Source organism: Saccopteryx bilineata, chromosome 7, assembly GCF_036850765.1.
Source record: "Saccopteryx bilineata isolate mSacBil1 chromosome 7, mSacBil1_pri_phased_curated, whole genome shotgun sequence".
In the NCBI taxonomy this organism is placed as follows: Eukaryota; Metazoa; Chordata; class Mammalia; order Chiroptera; family Emballonuridae; genus Saccopteryx; species Saccopteryx bilineata.
In genome coordinates this window covers 89,350,997-89,370,380 of record NC_089496.1, presented here as the reverse complement: position 1 = coordinate 89,370,380, position 19,384 = coordinate 89,350,997, and the positions used below count along the sequence as shown (strand labels likewise).

General features: G+C 43.7%; 1 protein-coding gene across 10 annotated transcripts in view; it reads left to right on the top strand.

Annotated features, from left to right (window-relative positions):
- Positions 1–19,384, top strand: part of ARMH3 (armadillo like helical domain containing 3) — a 233,646-nt gene that overhangs the window by 199,169 nt on the left and 15,093 nt on the right. The window lies entirely within an intron of this gene.

The following is a 19,384-nucleotide window of genomic DNA, read 5'->3' as shown; positions in this document are numbered from 1 at the left end:
TTCCCACCAGTGGCTCTTTCCCCAGCCAGATGGGTAATACTTTCATTAGTATCTTAGTTGTTCCCTTTGACATATTTGTTCTTTTTTATGAGGCCATTTGTGAGAATCCATCTTCTTATTTAAACTGCCTTTATAAATGGCTTTGTTTCCCCCCTGTTCTGCCTATGGAGCAATCCTGAGCCCTTTTCTTTGATACCACTACTCCCTGTGAGGTGCTCCAAGACGCCACCTTTTTCCTGATGGACCAGTTCAGATCTATTTTACTATACCATTTTTATACAAAAGAATTCAGCATCTTGAGTTTTGTTCAGTAAGAGAAAGGGTGTTTTTTCTACCATAGTGAGCTCTGGTTAGTCTAAAAAAAAAAAAAAGAACGACACATTTTTCCTGTCAGCCACGTGCAGTGTTCATCCCCCAGCAGCTTGGGAAGGTCAGGCTGAAATCTTTCTACAGCAGTAGCAGCCACAGACCAATAATAAAAATCCATTCTAGCGCATGAGGCAATCTGGAAAAGGATGATTAGCAAGCACATGTCCTCATCCTCCTCCAACTTCTTTCAAAGTTAAATGAAGTGATGAAACGGCCTCTCAAAAAGAGTCCACAAACCAGAAATGAGGCAGTTTCTATGGAGAGGAAGAGTAGATAGTTGTTTGGGAATGGGGAAGGGATAACAGCTCTCAAAGATTTATTTAGTCGATAAATACAAACCTGCTGTATTCAAGGTGCTGAGTAGTAGGGATCAGTGATGAATAGTCTAAGTGTAGTCCTTGTTCACACTGAATTTTTGTGCACTCATTACCTCTCTGAACAACCCTTTTCAGTTGGTGTGTGGGGGAAGGGTGATACTATTCTGGGACCCTTTGCAAAGCTGCTCTCAAAATAGTTGTTGCTTCACTTCTCTAACTGACTTTGAAGGGCGCTACATGACAGCTTAGGGTACACTTGATTTTATTCTCAGCACTATCAGATTAGAAGTATTTGACTGCCTTGTTAATCTCCAACATGTGTTGGAGCACTTCTCTCCCTTCACTTATGAACATTAATGCTAATATCACTTAATGTTAAGTGTATTCTCAGCTTCCCTGAGAGCTGGCTTTGAGAAACAGTAGGGCCCTGCAGTTGTTAGCAAAAGACTAAGTAGAAAGAAAAAAATGAGGAACTTAAATTAATCCCCAAGTAGATTCTAAAGGACTCCTAAAATAAAACCTAAAGACCATGAATAGATGTTAACTTTAACTGGAATTTATAGCATCTAGTAAGACAGCAGACAAGAGAGGGCTTTTTGCTAGATCTGTCTGCCTGCCCAACCTGCCATTTTCTTCTGGCAAGAGATTTGTGAGTTTTCGGGTTCTGACGATACCCAGACACATTCCAGCCTTTATTTGAGGCATTTCAAGGTGATGCTTATAAATCCATTATTGCTTATAAAACAAAGTCCATTCTCTCACGTGGGTGTTGTTTTTTTTTCCAGTTGTCTAGAAGATAAATGATATTTTTCTGTTACTTCTCATTGGCTTCATGGAGGGCAAAGCTTTTTCTTTTTTCTTTTCTTTTTTTTTAGGGCAAAGCTTTTTAATCAGTTAATACCCTCAGCGTGACTGAATGGTTGTGTATTTTCTAATGTAATAAACTGCATGCATTTTTATATTGTATACACAGCTGTCATATTTGTCTGAGGTTGACTGTGAAGCTTGTTTATTTTGACTCCTTATTTTGTATGTGTTAAAATATACGTGAATTTTTATTTTATTATTTATTTATTTATTATTATTTTCTTACAGGAACAGAGAGAGTCAGAGAGAGGGATAGATAGGGACAGACAGACAGGAACGGAGAGAGATGAGAAGCATCAATCATCCATTTTTCGTTGGGACTCCTTAGTTGTTCATTGATTGCTTTCTCATATGTGCCATGACCGCGGGCCTTCAGCCGACCGAGTAACCCCTTGCTCGAGCCAGGGACCTTGGGTCCAAGCTGGTGAGCTTTGCTCAAGCCAGATGAGCCCATGCTCAAGCTGGCGACCACAGGGTCTCGAACCTGGGTCCTTCTGCATCCCAGTCCGACGCTCTATCCACTGCACCACTGCCTGGTCAGGCTAAATTTTTATTTCAACCATTTTAGTGTACGGTTCAGTAGCATTAAGTATGTTCACATTTTGTGTAACCATTACAACTATCCATCTCCAGAACTTTTTCATCTTCCCAAACTAAAATCCTGTATCTATAAAACAGTAATTTTCTGTTTATCCTCCCCCCAATCCCTGATAACCACTGTTCTACTTTCTGTCTCCATATTTGACTATTCTAGGTGGCTCACATAAGTGAAATCATGCAATATTTGTCCTTTTGTGTCTGATTTATTTCACTTGGCATGTCTTTAAGGTTAACCATGTTGAAGCATGTACCAGATTGTCATTCCTCTTCAATACTGAGTAATATTGCATTGTGTGTGTGTGTATAGCACTTTCTGTTAATTCATTCATCCATCAGTGGACATTTAGGTTGCTTCCACGTTTTGGCTATTGTGTAGAATGTTGCTGTGAACATCAATGTACAAATAGTTGTTTCAGTCCCTGCTTTCAGTTCTTTTGTGTATATATATATATCTAGAAGTAAATTGCTGAATCAAATGGTAATTCTGTGTTTGTTTTTGAGAACTACCATACTGTTTTTCAGAGTGATTGTACCAGTTTACATCTCTGCATTCTTGCTAATACTTGTTTTCTAGGTGTGTGTGTGTATGTGTCTGTGTGAGAGAGAGACAGACAGACAGACAGGAAGAGAGAGAGAGAGGGAGAGAGGGATAGACAGACAGGAAGGGAGAGAGATGAGAGGCATCATTTCTTCATTGCGGCACCTTAGTTCATTGACTGCTTTCTCATTTGTGCCTTGACTGGGGGGCTACAGCAGAGCAAGTGACCCCTTGCCCAAGCCAGTGACCTTCAGCTCAAGCCAGCGACCTTGGGCTCAAGCAAGGGACCATGGGGGTCATGTCTATGATCCCACACTCAAGCCAGTGACCCCGCGCTCAAGCCTGATGAGCCCATGCACAAGCCAGCAACCTTGGGGTTTCAAATCTGGATCCTCAGGGTCCCAGGTCGACACTATCCACTGTGCCACTGCCTGAACAGGCTGTTTTGTTTTTCAACATAGCCATCTTACTGGATGTGAGGTGATATCTCATTGTGGTTTTGATTTGCATTTCCCTAATCATTATTGAAGTTGAGCATCTTTTCATGGGCTTACTGGCCATTTGTCTATCTTTGGAGAAATGTCTATTTAAGCCTTTTGTCTGTTTTTTTTCTAATTGGGTTGTTGGGGTTATTTTGTTACTGAGTTTTAGGAATTCGTTTTTTTCTTTTTTTCTTTTTTTTTCTTATTCATGGCCCCTGACCAGCAGGGGAGGAGAAAGAGATGGTAGTGGTGAATAAGAAACAGGTTTTTGAGAAGGGAGGGGAGGGGGCTCTCAGAGGGAAGAGACTCGAGCACAAAAGAGGTCTGCAGAGGGACCAGAGAAAAGTCCTGAGAGAGGGGCGCCCCTGGGGGTCAGACAGGAGGGAGAGAGGGTTGGGAGTCCGCGGAGAAGGAAAGATTAGCAGTGGAGGTTTTAGGTGAGGTTTCTCTGGCCAGAAAAAGACCTGCGCGGTGGAACAGGCAGCACAGAGATTAAGGATGGGTGTGCGAATAACTAGAAGCCGTGTATGTAAGAGATCTCCAATCAGTTCCCAGCTTTTTTGGCGATAGTTAAATTGGTGAGGGTGTTAACACCACAAGTCCCTTCAGGAGGCTAATTGAGTGGGTTCTGTGGCCTGGCCACAGTGGAGAAGAACAGTTTCTTCTTCTTTAAGGAGGGAGATTCCTGTGCCCCCACAGCTGCCCTCAGTCCTCGGAGTGGTCAGATTTGAGTATTAGCATCCTAAAAACTCAAGGTCTGGCCACGGATGGAAAAGGTAAAGTGGATGTGCTTGGGGAGGTCTCCACAGCACACACACTCGATGGACGGAAAAGACTTCCCTGACGTAGCTATGGTTTCGTACAGGGAGTCTTGGAGGAAAGAACTGAGAGGAAGGCTGGAGGCAGGGGACTTACCGCACTGCGCGCCAAAGTGGGTGGAAGGTCAGAGATCCTGGTTCTTTCTCCTGGTTCTTTCTCGGAGGGGATGAGGAAGAGGAGCAGTCCTTGTGGACTTCTACTCCTCCCAGGTTTTCGGCACCAAAATGTAAGGTATTTTTCCCCGCCAAGAAGGAAGGAAGAGGGCTCGGAGCCACCAAGTGTGGAATAACAAAAAGGCTTTATTCAGTACAGAGCGCGCATCCCGCCCGGCAAGGTTCCCTGGCCCCAAGGTAAGATGGAAGCCAGGGAAGTTGCCAGGAATCCTTTATATATTCTAGATATTAATTCCTCTTCTGATATGTGCTTTGCAAATATTTTCTCCTGTTTTGTGGGTTGTTTTTTTTTTTTTTTAATTTATTCATTTTTAGAGAGGAGAGAGAGACAGAGAGGGAGAGAGAGGAGAGAGAGACAGAAAGAGAGAAGGGAGAGGAGCTGGAAGCATCAACTCCCATATGTGCCTTGACCAGGCAAGCCCAGAGTTTCTAACCGGCGACCTCAGCATTTCCAGGTCGACACTTTATCCACTGCACCACCACAGGTCAGGCCTGTGGGTTGTCTTTTTAATATGTTGGCAATGTCCCTTGATACACAAAACTTTTTAATTTTTATGAAGTCTATTTATTCTATTGTCTATTTATTCTTCTTTTTATAGTGAGGGAGAGACAGACAGGAAGGGAGAGAAATGAGGAGCATCAATTTGGAGTTACGTCACGTTATTCATTGATTGCTTCTCATACTTGCCTTGATGGGGATGTGAGGTGCTCCAGCCAAGCCAGTGACCCCTTACATAAGCAACCTTGGGCTTCATGCCAGTGACCTGTGGGTTCAAGCCGGCCACCATGGGATCATGTTTATGATCCCACTCTCAAGCTGGTGAGCCTGCACTCAAGCCAGCAACCTAGGGGTTTCAAATCTGGGTCCTCAGTGTCCCAGGACACAGATCAATTTCTATCCACTGCTCCAATGCCTGGTCAGGCTCTATTTATTTTGTTGCCTGGTTTTTGGTGTCATATCTAAGAAATCATTGCCAAATGCACTGTCAGGAAAGCTTTTTTCCTATGTTTTCATCTAAAAGTTTTATAGTTTTAGCTCTTACATTTAGGTCTTTCATCTATTTTGAGTTAATACTTTGTATATGGTGTTGGTAAGGATATTTAACCTCTTTTTGTATTTCGCTTTTTTTTTTTCATTTTTCCGAAGCTGGAAACGGGGAGGCAGTCAGACAGACTCCCGCATGCGCCTGACCGGGATCCACCCGGCATGCCCACCAGGGGGCGATGTTCTGCCCCTCTGGGGCGTCACTCTGTTGCATCCAGAGCCATTCTAGCGCCTGAGGCAGAGGCCACAGAGCCATCCCCAGCGCCTGGGCTATCTTTGCTCCAATGGAGCCTCGGCTGCGGGAGGGGAAGAGAGAGAGAGAGGAAGGAGAGAGGGAGGAGTGGAGAAGCAGATGGGCGCTTCTCCTGTGTGCCCTGGCCGGGAATCAAACCCGGGACTCCTGCACGCCAGGCCGACGCTCTACCGCTGAGCCAACCGGCCAGGGTTGTATTTCACATTTTTTTTAAGAGAGAGAGAAAGAATGGGAAAGAAAGGGTAAGAAGCATCAACTCATAGTTCCTTTCACTTTAGTTGTGCATTAATTGCTTCTGAGAGAGGGAGGAGAGAGTGAGAAGCATCAACTTGTACTTGCTTTCACTTTAGTTATATATGCATTGATTTCTTCTCATATGTGCTTTGAGCAGGCCCAAACCAGTATCCCCTTGTTCAAGCCAGCAGCCTTGGGCTTTTCACGCCAGCAGTCTTTGGGTGCAAACTGGTGAGCTTTGGGATTTTGGGGACGATCCCCCTGCTCAAGCCAGTGACCCACACTGATAGTCTGAGCTCAGAGCCAGTGACTTTGGGACTTCGAACCAGCAACCCCAGTGTTTCCAGATCAATGCTTTATCCACTGCGCCACCACAGTCAGGCTGTGCTTCTCATATCTTTATGAATAAAGATTATGGGAAAGAGACAGCTTGTTTTCCAAGAACAATGAAATTGCTCCCTGTTTAGTCCCTATAGGGTTTGTTTATCTCTAGTGCATCTTGTAAAAATTGCCCTTCGGGCCTCTTGCCCACCCTCAGCTGTGATTATCTTTTTTTCTTACTCCAGTATGGCTGGTTGGTAAGCCTGTCTCTAGCTGGGGAATCATTTGTATGTGCTCCTCCCCACCAGGGGCCTGTACCTTGATTTTTATTCTACTAGGAGAATAACTGAGTCATACAACCTGTGTTTCAAAAATAAATCCCAGGCCCTGGCTGGTTGGCTCAGGGGTAGAGCGTCGGCCTGGCGTGCGGGGGACCCGGGTTCAATTCCCGGCCAGGGCACACAGGAGAAGTGCCCATTTGCTTCTCCACCCCCCCCTCCTTCCTCTCTATCTCTCTCTTCCCCTCCCGCAGCCAAGGCTCCATTGGAGCAAAGATGGCCTGGGCGCTGGGGATGGCTCCTTGGCCTCTGCCCTAGGCACTAGAGTGGCTCTGGTCGCGGCAGAGCGATGCCCCAGAGGGGCAGAGCATCGCCCCCTGGTGGGCAGAGCGTCGCCCCTGGTGGGCGTGCCGGGTGGATCCCGGTCGGGCGCATGTGGGAGTCTGTCTGTCTCTCCCCGTTTCCAGCTTCAGAAAAATACAAAAAAAACAAACAAAAAAACCAAAAATAAATCCCAGTGACCCTTTTATCTGTACTAATTAGTAAGTAGATGGAAAATATTTAAGAGAAACTCTTGATCCCAGGTTAAGTGTTGGGTTTGGATGTTTTGAGGACATCTTGTCTTGATGATGCAGTGCTCCCTTCATAGAACTAGGTGGAAATAAAAGAGCTCTTCAAGGGCTTCTCCTCTCTATCCTGGCCTTCCCTAAACTCTTATATTCTCCTCCTTTATCTTTGCTTTCCAAATTAGGAAAAATACTTTATTATTATTGGCTAGATCATAGTAGAAGTGGGGCCACACTCAAGAGGACCATCATGAAATCCTGTGGAATAATACTAGCTCACAGGTTCTTAGCCTAAGGTCCAAGACTAGGCTTTAGAGACTTACTGTACACTCTGAAATTTTGTATAAAATTATGTATATGTCATTTTTTATCTTGAGAGTCCATCTTTTTTAACATTTTCAACCAGTCTTTGGCACTTCAAGCTGCCTTGTATAATTTCTCACACTTTCCTTGCCCCCAGAGCCCTTATACCTTTGAAAATGCTCATTGAGGACCTTGAGCTGCTTTTAGGCTATTCACTGTTTGTTTTGGTTTACAAATGCTATCACATTGATTTATGTCAGCTCTGATTTCCTTATAGGCAAGAAATGGCTTCAGAGCAGAACTTTACAGAAGATTCTCTAGAGCCCTGAATATCTAGAGTACATAGTGGCAATTTAGGATTTGAGTCAAAACCTTCTGTGAGTACCTGATTCCTTAAGCTTTCAGTCACTTTCATGACCAATTTTGTTCCTTAGGAATATCCCATTGGAAAGCAACTAAATGGTCTACTCTTGCTCTCTTCAGCTTTCATTTGGGATCAGTATTTTAGCTTTTACTGCCTATTATGTGCTTCAGATTGTGCTAGGCATTTGAGAGATGCAGAAGTATAAGAAAAGGTCTTTGTTCTCAAAGGATGGATGGAGTAAGTGCAACTTATTACCAGTAGCCGAGGACTACTAGCAATGGGATCTGTGAGGTTCTGTTAGAGAAAGATCTCTGCAGGTTGGTGGTCAAGAAAGGCCATAGAGAGGAGAGAAGACTTGAGTTAGGAGTTGAAAGAGGAGAGATAGGTATTAGATAAATGGAGAGGCATAGATTACAAAATGGACTCAAAGTCAGGACCTGAAAAGGACAGAAAGAGTGGAGAGGAGTCTCAGAGTATCTGTAAGTCTTGTCCTTGGGCCACAGGGAACCCTGAGGCTAGATGATTTAGAAATACAATTCAGTCATTTAAATTATCACAGCTTCCATAATCCCTAATGAACTGACTCTCATCCCTGTCCTAATTGCACTGCCTTTGATTCAATACACAAGTGTTCATCAAGGCCCTGGTATGAGCCAGCCTCAATGCTAAGCATATTAAGACCCAATGGGCAAACTCATCATTTTTTTTCCTTTTAATTTTTGTAAAAACATAAGATTTACCATCTTAATCATTTTAAGTGTATACAGTATAGTAGTGTTAATATATGCACATTGTTGTGTAGTTTATGTCTAGAACTTTTTATCTCACAATACTGAAACTATTTATTAAATAACCCCCCTTCCCTTTTGCCTTTGGCAGCCACTGTTCTACTTTCTGTTTCTAAGAGTGGGCAAATTTTTTTTTAAGGAGATATATATATATATATATATATATATATATATATATGGTCAGCCGGAAAGTTCTGTCTGTTTTTATCACAAGTTTCGACACGTAAGCACATGTTTATTTGGCGCATGTGTGCCTCTCTATTTTTATCACTTAATGTATACATACTGACGTAGCAAATTAACTAAAACAAAGTTGATTCACATTAATCTTATGTGTGAAGCGATAGTGTGCCCATGGCTACTGATAAAGTTCATTTACGCCACTGTAATTTTTACGAATTTCAACAAGGAAGAAATGCTACAGAAGCATGTCTGTCGCATCCACCATATTCCTCGGACTTAGCACCCTCTGACTAGCACTTGTTTTTGTCCTTACAAAATGTTTTGAAGGGCAAAAAATTCAAAAATGAAGAAGATATCAAACAAGCTCTGGTTCAATTTTTCGCATCAAAAGGTAAAACATTTTTCAAAAATGGGATATTCAAATTGCCCTCACGCTGGCAAGAAATCATTAATAATAATGGCAATTATATTATTTAATAAAGTTTATTGACGGTAAGAAAAATTTGTATTTTGTTTTATTCCAAAAACGGACAGAACTTTCCGGTAGACCATATATATATGGAGAAAGGGAACAAGAGAGAGAGAGACATCAGTTTGTTGTTCCACTTATTTATGCATTTATTGGTTGATTCTTGTATGTATCCTGACCAGGGATCAAACCCACAACCTTGATGTATCAAAACAACATTCCAGCCAACTGAGCTACACAGCCTGGGCCCTGGGCATATCTGTCTTGAAGCTGGAGTTTCTTTCAACCAAGTAACCTGCTAAAAATTTCTCTACAAACACACTAAGGAATTTTCTGGGATGATCAGAAGGTGGTCTGCTGGCACCCTCACATGTCAAGGACCATAGGGCACTGTACCCAGATTCCTAAGTTTTCTATATTAGGACTTTTGTGGAGTTTCACCTCCCATTTTTTAAGTCTCAACTCTCACTAGAGCTTTGAATTTTGGATGCAGAGGAGGCCTGTATAATGTTGTATATTACAAGAGGTATCTTCAAAAGTATTATGACAAAGCAGAATATCATTCATTTTGGGAGATAGGTTCAAGTAAATTAGAGAAACGAACAACAATGCTTCACATATGAATGCGTGAAGGTTGCATTGGAAACAGTATTTATTTCCATCTCTTAGTGGTCTTTTTAAACTGCTTTGATTTTCTCCTGATCCTAAGATAAGAGCCACTACAAATAACTGCTGTGTTCACAAATCCTAATGAAACCTAGCTTTATCTTCCCGGAGGGAGTGAGATAAGAACGAGAGGAGAGCCCTAGTTTGTGGAGCAAACATTGTTAGGGCCCCTGGGTGGCACCCATTACTTGGGAACATCTGGGAGTTGTTGGCCCTTGGTGTGCTAGTAAATGTTTAGCAACTGGTAGAGAAGGTGAGTGTTGGGAAGGGAGCTGGTTTGTAGTGCTGTGTGTGAATGCTTCCACCATGACTACCAATAGGAAGCCAAGCGGCCCTCACAATGATTGAAGATTAAATACTTAGCTCTCACAGGCCAGGCGTGCGTGAGCCAGCTCCAGCACTGCTGGTGGTTGAGGAAGACTGAGAGAAGGGGCTGTAAAGCTGTGAGTTAGGACCTTCTGAGTCAGTTCGCTCTCCTCGCGGGAGCCACCTATGTAAAGTTCTCCCCCAGGCAGTTGGGGCCTCTGAGCTGCCCACTCAGAAAGCCTCTGTGATATTTCTCACCCCAGAACAGGGCCATCACTACCATGCAAGACGACCTTGGCAGAAACATGTGCCAGAGAGCTGAGGTTTCAGACTCCCACAGCAGCCGTAACTCCGTTTTCTGTACTTGGCAATGTTTTTGTACAAGAGCCTATAGTTTTGCACTGCCTCTCTGTAACCTTGAGTGATGGTTGCTGTGGGAACTCTTACTGAAAGTGAGCATGTGACACAGCGTTGGCTGTCTGACCCTGCCTTTCTTACTGACTTGTTTAGATTCTGGCATTTCAGTTGACCTGTTTGGCAGAAAAAAAGTTTGATGTGAGTTGTTTGTTCACTGGATTCACTAAAGCAGGAAAGACACAGGATTTTCAATTTCCTACAAACCACTTAACCTCAGAAATCAACTTTATGTTATATAGGGCACCTTGAGAAGGTATGCATAAGAACTGATTTTGTGCTGCTTAGGATGGCCGCTCTTGGACCAGGACATAAGCTGCACTACCAGAAATAGGGGAGAAGTATCTTGGATTTTAAAAGGACACAAATAGATAGAAGGAAAGGAACAACTGGTAGTTATCCAGCTAGGTACTTTTACATAGCTTATTGACTTGATTCTTCTATCAACTCTTTGAAGTAAGTGCAGTTATCTTAATTTTACAGATAAGGGTACTAAAGAGACTAAGAATTCGTTGAGGGTCACACAGCTATTAGTGGTAAAACCATAATGTGAACCTGGGTTTGTCTGAAACTGAAGTCCAAGCTTTTCCCATTTCATCAGGCTGAGACATGTTTGACAGACAGCCTGTGCTGATCAGGTATCAGTTATCCTGGAGAAAGAGGCTGTCCAGGGGTGAGAAGGTGGGTGAAGAAGAAGGGCTCATTCATGGGGGGTGAGAGAAGGTGCTGGGTTGGAAGGGCCCATTTAGTTAATTAAAGAAAATACTGAGCAGGGAGCGGCCTGGAGAGTTTGCCTGTCAGCTAGACCGAGATGCCTGAGTAGAGACTCCTGGCACCGTATGATAACTTCATAAGTGAGGAAACTCTCTCTCTTTTTTTTTAAAGATTTTATTTATTAAATTTACAGACACAGGATGGGGGAGCAAGAAGTATCAACTCATAGTATTATTGTGTCATGTTCCTTCACCCCCATTACCTTGGCTGCCTCTTAGTGTGATTGCATGCCTTGCTTGTGCAGGGTAAGGAAGGATCTGCGCATGTTGGATCTGTAATTAGTGCAAGAAAAAAGCTTCACGAGCAGTGTCTAGGGCTTCAATCAAATAAAGTCAGAGAGGTGGGGCAACTGCCCAGGGAAATTAAAGAAAGTCACTGTCATCACTCCTTTAACCAACTGATGGCCTCTCAGTAATCACCCACTGTGAGGTTCATTATCTAATCCACCCTGCTGAAGGGCAGAGCCAGTCTATAGATCAATAAATCTCAGGGCAGTGGAGAACTCTTTAGTAGCATACTTGAGAGACATGGATGGACTGGGAGAACTGGCCAATTTAAATTGGTTCTGAAACTGCTTGGTCCTGAAGTATATGAGATGAAAATAGAAAGGGAAATGCCTGTATAGAGGAAACAGTTACCTTTTAAAAGGTATTATCTTTTTTAGCCTAAGAGATTTGTGTCCATCTTTTAGATCCTTGTTTCCAAACAATTACATTGGATAATTGTGCCCTAGAGAGATTTTCAGGTTATCTTGGACAGAAAGTCACTGTAAGCACCCAGTGAAGGGAGGGATGCTCACTCAGTGAGGTCTATGGTTTGCTACCAGATTCCTATTTGTTCTAAGCCCCCGGCCTGACCTGTGGTGGCGCAGTGGATCAAGTGTCGACCGGAACGCTGAGGTCGCCGGTTCAAAACCCTGGGCTTGCCCAGTCAAGGCACATATGGGAGTTAATGGTTCCTGCTCCTCCCCCCTTTCTCTCTCTCTCTCTCTCTCTCTCTCTCCTCTAAAATGAATAAGCCCTGTACTACTGGCTTGTTTTCTGTTTTTTGGACACTTTGAGCTAAAGTGTTCTGGAGAGGGGGCAATTCTTGCCTCCCAAGCTATGTCTCAGAACCTGCTTTGATCTAAGAATTCTCTGCTTCTGAGTGTCCTTGGTTAGTGCAATAAGACAAGGAATAATGGGTCTGGCCTGTGATGGCACAGTGAATAAAGCATCCCTGGAATTGCTGAGGTCACTGGTTCAAAATTCCAGGCTTGCCTGGTAAAAGCACATATAAGAAGCAACTATAAGGCCTGATCTATGGTGGTGCAGTGGATAAAGCATTGACCTGGAATGCTGAGGTCACGGGTTCGAAACCCTGGGCTTGCCCAGTCAAGGTACATATGGGAGTTAATGCTTCCTGCTACTCCCTCCTTTCACTCTTTCTCTCTAAAAATGAATAATTTCAAAAAACAAAAAAAATCAAGCAACTACAAGTTGATGCTTTCCATTCTCCACCACTCCCTGCCCTTCTCTGTCTCTCTTTCTTTCTCTAAGATCGATAAATAAAATCTTTAAAATAAATAAAAAAGATAAGGAATAATGGGTGCCCTAAGTTCAAGTTCCCCAGGATTTATTATTTCTTTTCTGTGCAAAAGTACAGAAGTATCTGCTATGTGCCAAGCCAGGGACTACAAAAATACAAAAATCACACCTGCCCATCCTTGAGGACTTCAGAGTATAAGAATCAGGATCACTACTTGCTTGCTTAGACCTTTGCTGGTGTGCTCTCCTGTAGACCTCACTCAGCGACGTATTTGGCATGCTTACAGTAGCTCCACCTGACCTTTACAGGTCTAAGGACAAATAAACCTCCCTCTTCTCCTTGTACCCTGGTGGAATACTGCCTCATTATAAATCCATAAAAGATTAGCTAATGACCCTTATTTGGAGTGGGTTTTCATATGAAAAGCCATGCTCATCTCATATCTTCATCCCTGCCTCAGTTTCATAAAAAAGTCAAGAACAGAATCTTTATTAGATGTTTATGATATAAGACTCTAAGCTTGGCAAATGATTGAGTTTGTCCGAAAGCCCAGGTAAGTGCTCCCACTTAAAAAAAATTCATGTGGCTAATGCCTAGATGAAAAGTATTCCAAACACTGTTGATTGCTACCCAGACTCCATTTAATTTGTCAGGGAAGAATGCCAGTGTAGAGGAGTGGAGGGGAGGAGTACAATGAAGGGAATCCTTGGCATTGTTGAAATGTTAAGAACTCCTAGCTTAGAATGAGTGATATATCAGTCTGCATTATTATTGCCTCAATCAAAAATGGAATAGTAAAACCCAAAAACAGACATAACTTAACCCTTTGAGTAATACAAACGTTCATGTATGTGCTCATGCCTCCTGACCATCCAGAGTACAATCGATTTATTTTAAAAATGTGTAAGGCAACATTATAAAAAGGCAAATGTATGTTTTTCTTGTTTCCGTAAATTGGTTATCAAACAAACATGATTTTAAGTTAATAAAACTGGAACTGGAACTAATTTCACTTTTTGGAGAAAAAAAAACTCACTCCCAGGGGTCAGCGAGCATGAAAAAAACTCACCACTCAAAGGGTTAATGTCATGGCAACCCTTTTTTTTTCTTTTTAGAGTGAAAGAGAGAAACAGCCAGGAAGGGAGAGAGAGATGAGAAACATCAGTTCTTCATTGCGGCACCTTAGTTGTTCATTGATTGTTTTCTCATATGTGCCTTGACCAGGGGGCTCAAGCCAAGCTAGTGACCATGGGGTCATGTCTATGACCCCACGCTCAAACCAGTGATCCCGCATTCAAGCTGGATGAGGCCACGCTCGAGCTGGCAACCTCGGGGTTTTCAATCTGGGTCCTCAGCATCCCTGGCCTACGCTCTAGCCTCTGTGCCACTGCCTGGTCAGGCTCTTTGTGAGATTTTTTTTTTTTTAATTTTTATTTATTGATTGATTTTAGAGAGGAGAGAGAATGAGAGAGAGAGAGAGAAAGGGGGGAGGAGCAGGAAGCATCAACTTCCATATGTGACTTGACCAGACAAGTGCAGGGTTTCGAACCAACAACATCAGTGTTCCAGGTCGACACTTGATCCACTGTGCCACCACAGGTCAGGCCTCTTTGTGAGAATTTTTTACCCAGCATTTTACTATGAAAAATTTCAAACATAAAGTTGAAAAAATTATGCAGTGAATACCAATATAACTATCACCTAGATTTTACAATACTTTATCATATATCTGATCCATAAGATGGATCTCAATTATCCATGTTATTTTTTATCCATTTCACAATAAATTGCATATATCAATATACTTTCGTAAAAAGTATTTTAATTATTTAATTTCATCAATAGATTTAATGATAGGTTTTCTACTTCTTTTAAAACCAATAGTCCTTTTTTTGTGACAAAGACAGAGAGAGGGACAGATAGGGACAGACAGACAGGAAGGGAGAGAGATGAGAAGCATCAGTTCTTTGTTGTGGCACCTTAGTTGTTCATTGATTGCTTTCTCATATGTGCCTTGACCAGGGGGCTACAGCAGAGTGAGTGAGCCCTTGCTCAAGCCAGCAACCTTGGACTTCAAGCCAGCGACCTTTGAGCTCAAGCCACGACCATGGGGTCATGTCTATGATTCCACACTCAAGCCAGCGACCCCGCGCTCAAGCTGGCTACGTTGGGACTTTAAACCTGGGTCTTCCGTGTCCCAGTCCAATGCTCTATCTACTGTGCCACCACCTGGTCAGGCAATAGTCATTTTATTTTTTAAATTTTATTTAGTTACAGTTTGCAGTCAGTGTTATTTTATATTAGTTTCAGGTGTACAGTATAATGGTTAGACAATTACATAATTTACAAAAAGTCCCCCACCCCAGTATTTCTAGTACCCACCTGGCACCGTACATAATTATTACATTATTGACTATATTTCCTATGCTGTACTTTACATTCCTATGACTGTTTTGTAACTACCAGTCTGTACTTCTCAATCCCTTTCCCCTCTTTTTTTTTTCTGAAGTTGGAAACGGGGAGGCAGTCAGACAGACTCCCACATGCGCCCGACCGGGACCCACCCGGCATGCCCACCAGGGGGCGATGCTCTGCCCATCTGGGGCGTTGCTGTGCTGCAACCAGAGCCATTCTAGCGCCTGAGGCAGAGGCCACAGAGCCATCCTCAGCACCCGGGCAAACTGCTCCAATGGAGCCTTGGCTGCGGGAGGGGAAGAGAGAGACAGAAAGGAAGGAGGGGGGTGGTGGAGAAGCAGATGGGTGCTTCTCCTGTGTGCCCTGGCCGGGAATCGCACCCAGGACTCCTGCATGCCAGGCCGACGCTCTACCACTGAGCCAACCAGCCAGGGCTCAATCCTTTACCTTTTTCACCCACTTCCCCAACTCCCCTCCCCTCTGGCAACCATCAGTCCATTCTCTGTACTTAGGGTCTATTTCAATTTTGTTTGTTTATTGTTCTTTGGATTCCACATATAAGTGAACTCATATGGTATTTATCTTTCCCTGACTGACTTATTTCACTGAGCATAATACCCTCTAGGTCCATCCATGCTGTCACAAATGGTAAGATTTCTTTTTTTTTTAAGATTTTATATCTTAATTTTATAGAGGCAGGTTGTAGGGAGTGAGAAGTATCAACTCAGTTGTTTTACTTTAGTTATTCATTGCTTTTTTTGTCATATGTACCTTGACTGTGCAAGCCTAGGTTTTCAAACTAGCTACCTCATTGTCCCAGGTTAATTCTCTATCCACTGTGCCACCACAGGCTAGGCAAGATTTCATTTTTTTATGTCCAAGTAATATCCCATTGTATATATATACCACAACTTTTTTTTTGAAGATTTTATTTATTGATTTTACAGAGGGGTGGGATGGACGAGAACTAGTTGCTTCACTCTAGTTGTCCATTGATTGCTTCTTATATGTGCCTTGACCAGGCAAGCCCAGGGTTTGCAACCACTGACCTCAGTGTTCCAGGTCAGCACTCTAGCCACTGTGCCACCACAGTCAGGTGTTCCACAACTTTTTTATCTACTCATCTATTGATGAACACTTGCTAGGTTGCTTCCATATCTTGGCTATTGTAAATATGAAATACTGCAGCGAACCCGACTGGTGGTGGTGCAGTGGATAGAGCATTGACCTGAGACACTGAGGTCCCGGGTTCGGAACCCTAGGGTCGCCAGCTTGAGCAAGGGGTTACTGGCTCAGCTGGAGCCCCCAGTCAAGGCACATGTGAGAAGAAAATGTGCAATCAGTGAACTAAAGTGCTGCAACAACTAGTTGATGCTTCTTATCTCTCTCCGTTCCTGTCTATCTCTCTCTTGCTAAAAAAAAAAAGAAAAGAAAAAAGAAATCTTCTCAGTTACCAAGAAAAGTATTGCCTGACCAGGAGGTGGCGCAGTGGATAGAGCGTCAGACTGGGATGCGGAGGACCCAGGTTCGAGACCCCAAGGTTGCCAGCTTGAGCGCGGGCTTGTCTGGTTTGAGCAAAGCTCACCAGCTTGGACCCAAGGTCGCTGGCTCAAGCAAGGGGTCACTCGGTCTGCTGAAGGCTCGCAGTCAAGGCACATATGAGAAAGCAATCAATGAACAAAGGTGTCACAACGAAAAACTGATGATTGATGCTTCTCATATCTCTACATTGCTGTCTGTCTGTCCCTATGTATCCCTCTCTCTGACTCTCTCTCTGTCTCTGTAAAAAAAAAAGAAAAGAAACGTATTGAAACCTATATCTATAATAGACTTCTATTTCTTCTTTCAAGTCTGTCACTTTTCATTCATTCAGAACTTTGAAGCTGTGCTGTTAGGTGTACATGCATATAGAGTTGCCTTTTTAATGAACTGATCTCTTTATCATTGTGAAATTCCATTCTTTATTCTGATAATATTCCTTGTTTTCAAGTCTCTTCTGTCAGATATTAATATAGCAAATCCACTTTCTTTTAATTAGTGTTTATATAATGATCTTTTATCTCTTTTTATTTTCAATATATATATGCTTTTATGTGGATTTCTTTTAGACAGTACATAGTTGACCTGTGATTTTACAACCAGTTTAACAATCTCTACCTCTTCATCAGAGCATTACATTTAATTAACAAATACAGCTGAGTTAAAATCTGCCCTCTTACCTGACCTATGGTGGCACAATGGATGTAGTGTTGATCTAGAATGCTGAGGTTGCCAGTTCGAACCCCTGGGCTCACCTGGTCAAAACACCTATGAGAAAATCTGCCCTTTTTTTTTTTTTTAATTTCTCCTATCTGTTATTTAACTGCCTTCTTTTGGGTTAACTATTTTTTAGTACTTCATTTTATGTCCGTAATTGACATTTTACTCTACCTCTTCATTTTATTCTTTTAGCGCTAGGGCTTACAATATGCATCTTTAAACTTACCACAGGCCTGACCTGTGCTAGCACAGTAGATAAAGTATTGACAAGGAGGCCCTGGCTGGTTGGTTCAGTGGTAGAGCATTGGCCTGGCATGCAGGAGTCCCGGGTTCAATTCCCAGCCAGGGCACACAGGTGAAGCACCCATCTGCTTCTCCACCCCTCCCTCTCTCCTTCCTCTCTGTCTCTCTCTTCCCTTCGCGCTGAGGACGGCTCCATGGCCTCTGCCTCAGAGGCTAGAATGGCCCTGGTTGCAACAGAGCGACGCCCCAGATGGGGGGAGCGTCGCCCCCTGGTGGGCATGCTGTGTGGATCCCGGTTGGGTGCATGCGGGACCCGTTTCCAACTTCAGAGAAAAAACAAAAAGTATTGACAAGGAATAAGGTCTCTGGTTCAAAACCCCAGGCTTGCCCTGGCCGGTTGGCTCAGCGGTAGAGCATCGGCCTGGCGTGCAGGAGTCCCGGGTTCGATTCCCGGCCAGGGCACACAGGAGAAGCGCCCATCTGCTTCTCCACCCCTCCCCCTCTCCTTCCTCTCTGTCTCTCTCTCTTCCCCTCCCGCAGCCAAGGCTCCATTGGAGCAAAGATTGCCCGGGCGCTGAGGATGGCTCTGTGGCCTCTGCCTCAGGCGCTAGAATGACTCTGGATGCAACAGAGTGACGCCCCAGAGGGGCAGGGCATCACCCCCTGGTGGGCATGCCGGCTGGATCCCGGTCGGGCGCATGCGGGAGTCTGTCTGACTGCCTCCCCGTTTCCAGCTTCGGAAAAATGAAAAAAAAAACAAACAAAAAACCCAGGCTTGCCTGGTCAAAGCATATATTCTCACTTCTCCCCCCAACCCCCTTCTTTCTCTCTCCTCTCTCTATATCAATAAATGAAGAAATCTTAAAAAAGAAAAAAATTATCACTGTGTACCCTCAAGGAAATGCTATATGACTTCATGTAACATGTAATAATCTTTTTTTTTTTTTTTTCATTTTTCTGAAGCTGGAAACAGGGAGAGACAGTCAGACAGACTCCCACATGCGCCCAACCGGGATCCACCCGGCATGCCCACCATGGGGCGACGCTCTGCCCACCAGGGGGCGATGCTCTGCCCATCCTGGGGGCCGCCATGTTGCGACCAGAGCCACTCTAGCGCCTGGGGCAGAGGCCACAGAGCCATCCCCAGCGCCCGGGCCATGTTTGCTCCAATGGAGCCTTGGCTGCGGGAGGGGAAGAGAGAGACAGAGAGGAAAGCGCGGTGGAGGGGTGGAGAAGCAAATGGGCGCTTCTCCTGTGTGCCCTGGCCGGGAATCAAACCCAGGTCCTCTGCACGCTAGGCTGACGCTCTACCGCTGAGCCAACCGGCCAGGGCCACATGTAATAATCTTGAAATACTTTATGTCCATTTGCTCCGTCTTAGTGCTGCCATACAATTTTCTTCAAGGTTTGTTGTAAAATTTATAGTATATTGTTATTAATTTTTGCTTTAAAGAGTCAATTATCTTTTTTCCCTTTTTTTTTTAAAGATTGTATTTATTGATTTTATAGAGAGGCAAGAGAAGTGGGTAGAGCAAGAAGTATCAACTCATAGTTGCTTCACTTGTTCATTGATTGCTTGTTATATGTGCCTTGACGAGGCAAGCCCAGGGTTTCAAACTGCCACCCTCAGCGTTCCAGGTCACTTTATCCACTGCGCCACCACAGGCCAGGCATTTTCCTTGGTTTTAAATTTGGAAAAGTTTCTGGCAATGGCTATTCAACCCAGGTTCGAGACCCCGAGGTCACCAGCTTGAGCACAGGCTCATCGGGTTTGAGCAAAGCTCACCAGCTTGAGCCCAAGGTCACTGACT